Source organism: Mastomys coucha, unplaced genomic scaffold (assembly GCF_008632895.1).
Source record: "Mastomys coucha isolate ucsf_1 unplaced genomic scaffold, UCSF_Mcou_1 pScaffold13, whole genome shotgun sequence".
NCBI lineage: Eukaryota > Metazoa > Chordata > Mammalia > Rodentia > Muridae > Mastomys > Mastomys coucha.
The window spans coordinates 62,468,694-62,474,211 of record NW_022196895.1 but is presented as its reverse complement, the minus strand read 5'-3'; the positions used below and the strand labels follow the sequence as shown (position 1 = coordinate 62,474,211).

The 5,518-nt window shown below is 45.0% G+C and overlaps 1 pseudogene; it reads left to right on the top strand.

Moving 5' to 3' along the window:
* The first annotated feature begins 4,109 nt into the window (after positions 1 to 4,109).
* LOC116087906 lies at positions 4,110 to 4,229 on the top strand (annotated as a pseudogene).
* Positions 4,230 to 5,518: the final 1,289 nt, after the last annotated feature.

Below are 5,518 nucleotides of genomic sequence, written 5' to 3'. Positions count from 1 at the left end.
GTGTGGCTGCTGGGAATTGAACTCAGGACGTCTGCCGGCCAGGCTTGCTCTGCCCTGCTCGCTCAGGTGTAATTCACTGTAGCTGTCTTCAGACGCACCAGAAGAGAGCGTCAGATCTCATTACAGGTGGTTGTGAGCCACCATGTGGTTGCTGGGATCCAAACTCAGGACTTTTGGAAGAGCAGTCAGTGCTCTTACCCGCTGAGCCATCTCGCCAGCCCCATCCTTTTTTCATTTTCATTTCAAATGATATCACCCTTCCCAGTTACCCCTCCACAACCCCTCCCATCCCATCCCTCCTCTCCCACTCCCCTTTGCCTCTACGAGGGTGCTCTTCCACCCACTCACCCACTCCTGCCTCACCACTCTAGCATCCACCTTCTCTGGGGCATCAAGCCTCCACAGGACCAATGGCCTCCCTTCCTATTGATGTCAGCTAAGGCTGTCCTCTGCTACTTAAGTATCTGGAGCCATGGATCCTTCCATGTATACTCTTTGGTTGGTGGTTTAGTCTCTGGGCACTCTGGGTGGTCCATTAGTTGATATTGTTCTTCCTGTGGGGTTGAAATCCCCTTCAGCTCCTTCAGTCCTTCCTCTAGCTCTTCTGTTGGGGTCTCTAGGCTCAGTCTGATGGATGGCTGTGAGTTTCTGCATCTGTACTGGTCAGGTGCTTGTAGAACCTCTCAGAGGACAGCCATAACAGGCTCCTCCTGTCAGCAAGCACTTCTTGGCATCAGCAATAGCTTCTGGGTTTGATATCTGCAAATGAGATGGATCCCTAGGTGGGGCAGTCTCTGGATGGCCTTTCCTATGAAAAACATTTTTATTTTTATTTTTAAAGATTTATTTCTTTATTATATATAAGTACACTATAGCTGTCTTCAGACACTCCAGAAGAGGATGTCAGATCTCATTACAGATGGTTGTGAGCCACCATGTGCTTGCTGGGATTTGAACTCAGGACCTTCAGAAGAGCAATCAGTACTCTTAACCTCTGAGCCATCTCTCCAGACCATGAGAAGCATTTTTAAAGGGCTAGGAATGTAATTCATTGGCAGAGCACTTGGCTAACATGTGCAAAGCCTTATCTTCAATTCCCAGCGAAAACATAACAAAATGGGTTCTCCAAACCTAACCATTCTCATTTGTTGATTTGTTCCTTGAAAAATATTTCTTAGTGTATGCAAAATACCCAGTCATTCCTGTAATATTGGGGGCGGAGAGCAGGATCTCACTGTGTAGCCCTGGCTGGCCTAGAACTCACTGAGACTTACCTGCCTCTGTCCCCTCTTCCAGTGCTTAAAGGTGAGGCCCCTCTGGCCAGCCTTGTTGAGGGTCTTGCTTCACTTGCACCAATATAACTTTCTAATCTTACGATTAATTTCTAATTTTCCTCAATGAATATTCATACTGCCATTAAAATAAGAAGACCATCCAGGTGGTATGTATGGTACACTCTTGTGACTCCAGCACTTGGGAGATGGAGCTTAGCAGGATCAGGAGTTCAAGGCCAGCCTCACCACCTTAGTCCACATGAGACTCTGTCTCAAAGAAGAGAGCCAAAGGAGGATGAAATAAAATACAAGTAATTTGGTGCATAATTATATTTTCCTCCAAATATCACCATGCATTAAAAACAAGCAGTGTTTTAAATTGTATATAACTTACATCTTCATATTTAAGAATGAAATGAACTTACTAATGTATCCTTTTCTGTATTTCACAGTGTCATTAAAGTCAGTTTTTTAGAATAAAATTACTGGCATAAAGGGTATTAAAACTTTAAGGCTCTGCCAGGCAATGATGGCACATGCCTTTAATCCCAGCACTTGGGAGGCAGAGACGGGTGGATTTCTGAGTTCGAGGCCAGCCTGGTCTAGAGTGAGTTCCAGGACAGCCAGGGCTACACAGAGAAACTGTCTCGAAAAACAAAAAGAAAAAAGAAAAGAAAAAAAAAAAAAACTTAAGGCTCTGGCCAGTTAGGGTGGCTCAGCAGTGCTTGCTGACAAACCTCCTGACCTGAATTTGATCCTGGGGGCCAACATGGAAGGAGGAAAGAACAGATTCCTACAAGTTGGCCCCTGACTTACACACACACACACACACACACACACACACACACACAAAATAGTAATTTAAAAATTAAGATTTGATGCAAATTTCCAGGGTTAGATGCCTTTGATTCTAAAATAGAAATATTTATATGTTTCTTTAGTAAATATCATAGTATTATGAGCTTAAAGTTAAGTATAAGTAAAGGTTTGGGGTGGAGTATAATGAGCTGGTTTAAGAGAAGTTCTTATTGATAGCTTTGGCTGGCCATGAACTCATAGAGTTCCATCTGCCTCTACTTCCCAAGTGCAGAGATGAAAGGTAAGTGCCGTCATGCCCAGACAAGGTTGAGTAAAAGTTTAGAGACCAGAGGAGGGGAAAATCACTTATAAATTCAGTACTGTAGATATCGTGGTCCCCTGCTTTGATACTTCTCTCTGGAGCATCAGGAGATGCTGGTCTCATACAACATGAGCTGAACTTAGAGCCTCAATCACACTAAGCTAAGCTGACCCACACGTTAACCTACCTGTAAATCAAGCTCCGCAGTTTCAAGCCCAGAAAAAAAAAGGCAAAAACAAGTGTGTGAAACCAGTGATGCTAACACGGTCGGGGGGGGGGGGGGGGGGAGGTGATACAGAGGTGTGTGAGCGACTGCAGGTGAAAGGGAGGCGTCAAGCAAAGGGAAGGTGAGCCATGGCTTCCCAGGAGGGGCTACTCAACCAGCCAGTACAGTTGAATAGAACAATCTGCCTCTCGGAAATGTCACAGAACTCTTCTCTTCTCTTCCCTCTCCCTCTCCCTCTCCCTCTCCCTCTCCCTCTCCCTCTCCCTCTCCCTCTCCCTCTCCCTCTCCCTCTCTCTCTCTCAGCTTTGTTCTTCTGAAGTGTTTCCTTTCCAAGCTAAATTTAAATGACAATTTTAACTGGGTTCAGCTGAGGGAAGCCCAACAGGATAATCTGTCTTTCTCATTTTTTTTTTTCTAGGCAAGCTATGAATGACCTTTTAAATGTGTGCTACTGACAGTGATTACACACTCCCCCTGATATTTGTGACTGCAGTTTTTCATACTTGTATTTGGCCGCTGCAATGCTTAATCACCAAGAAGTAGTAAGAAAGAGGCTCAAAGTTAATAATTAATGGATTTTGCAAGTCATTTTAAAAAGGCACATTCCCCACCCCCATTTAATGAATTCCACTCTCAAAATTAAAATGGTTATATGTGAGGCTGTAAGCCTACCTCTAATGATTGTATGAACATGTAATGAGAGAGAAAGTGCTATTCCTGAAATCTCAGTAACTATTACCTAATACTCTCTATATCTGGGTAAGTACTTCAAAATACTCTGTTTTTGAACAAAAACATTTGCTTATCTTTTTTTTTAAGATTTATTTATTATTATATGTAAGTACACTGTAGCTGTCTTCAGACACACCAGAAGAGGGCATCAGATAGTTGTGAGCCACCATGTGGTTGCTGGGATTTGAACTCAGGACCTTTGGAAGAGCAGTCAAGTGCTCTTAACCTCTGAGCCACCTCTCCAGCCCACTTATCTTCTTTTTATTACACCTCTCTCTCTCCTCTCTCTCTCTCTCTCTCTCTCTCTCCCTCTCTCTCTCTCTCTCTCTCTCTCTCTCTCTCTCTTTCTCTCTGTGTGTGTGTGCACATGTGCATGCATATGTCAGAAGACAATATACAAGAGTCAGTTCTCTCCTTCCACGTGTGGGTCCTGGGGATGGAGCTTAGAACATCCAGCCTGGTGGCAAGTGCCTTTACCCACTGAGCCATCTTGCTACCCCCAGTGTTTGGTTTTTTCAGTGAGCATGAACACAATTACCATAAATATCCAGGACACTCATTTCAGCATGGCCATCATTATTTCTGGGAAAACATTCATTTGCATATCCTGAATGCTAAACTTTACATTTACTGTAAGGAAAGTTTTTCTACATTTTGGCACTTGTTGTTTCTAATTAATTTTTAACTAATAATTTAATTAATTTCTAATTATTATCCTTCCTCTACTTTGTTCGTGATAATAAAAAACGTGAAAAACCCAGCCCCTAGAGGCATTGCAGGTGTGGCTGCTGGGCCAGTAGGTGGCTGGAGAAGAGACAGGCTATGTCTATACTCAATGATGACCTAGGAACATCTAAATGACTAGCAGCCTAACATTCCCTGAAAAATATCAAGCCTAAGATGACCACCAGTCAGTTGTCATGGGGCCCAGTCAGGAGGCTAGCCTGATACGACTACCAATCCAGCGCTGCACAGATCTACAGGGGCAGACCATGCCCAAGATGACCCCTGCCTGGCACCATAACGCCCTAGGGGGCATAGCACTCCTGAGACCACTCCTGAGATGACGCCAGACACTCAGAGACCTGAGGTGCCAGTAAGTATGTGGTGGAGAAATGGAAGAGAAAGAGAAACAGAAGGCTGTGAGCACAAACGAGAGGCAGAACTGGAGACTCGAGGGTCGAGAGGGACAGACTGGTGTGAGTAGCCAGGGATCCCACCTGGCACCATGGTAGGGTCCTGCCTGGCCTTTGCAGCAGGGTAGAGCTGGCCCTGGTTGTAGGTTGTGGGTGAGCCCACCTGAGGGCATGAGAGTGAGAGAGACAGAGGGCTGACCAGCTCAGATACCTCTAGGTTCAGATCCAAAGCTTTGAATTGGCCCACCCCTAATCTACACCATCAATGATATGCTGGAGTGCTAGAAGGGGATGGACCTACAGATCCAAAAACCACAGGATTTCCATAATACAAGGCAACAACAGAGTATCCAAGAGGGGTCCCAGTGAGGTTCCAGTATTGAAAGAGTGAGCAGAAACCAGAGGCTTAGTACTAGGCCAATGAGTCATTGAAGTGTGGACAAAAGGGAATACTGTAGAACACACTGTGACACACTACAGCTTCCACAATGAGATTCTTTTTTGTTTGTTTGTTTTGGTCTTTCGAGACAGGGTTTCTCTGTATAGCCCTGGCTATCCTGGAACTCACTCTGTAGACCAGGCTGGCCTCGAACTCAAAAATCTACCTGCTTCTGCCTCCCAAGTGCTGGGATTAAAGGCAAGTGCCACCACGGACAGGCCAGAGATTTTTTTTTTTTTCTCTGTTGGAGGGAAGGTTGCCAGGGAGGAGTGCTGTGAGTGGCTCTGGTGCTGCATGTATTTTGATGTTAATTCTGCCTTCCCAGGAGGTGTTGTCTGGTGAGTCCTGAACTTGTGAACCTTTCCCCAATGAATAAAGGGACCACTGGGTGAGTAGGAGGGACTTCCGAGTTGGATGGAGAAAGAGAGGAAGCAGGAGAGAGATGGGGTTTTTTTGGCTGGGGTTAGGAGAGGACGAGATGAGGCTACTAGTGTCTCCCAGTCAATATCGGATCTGCCAGGATTCACCACTGGAGGATTTATATTTAACATGGTTTACAAGATTAGGATTCTAGTTGCACCCAGAGATTGA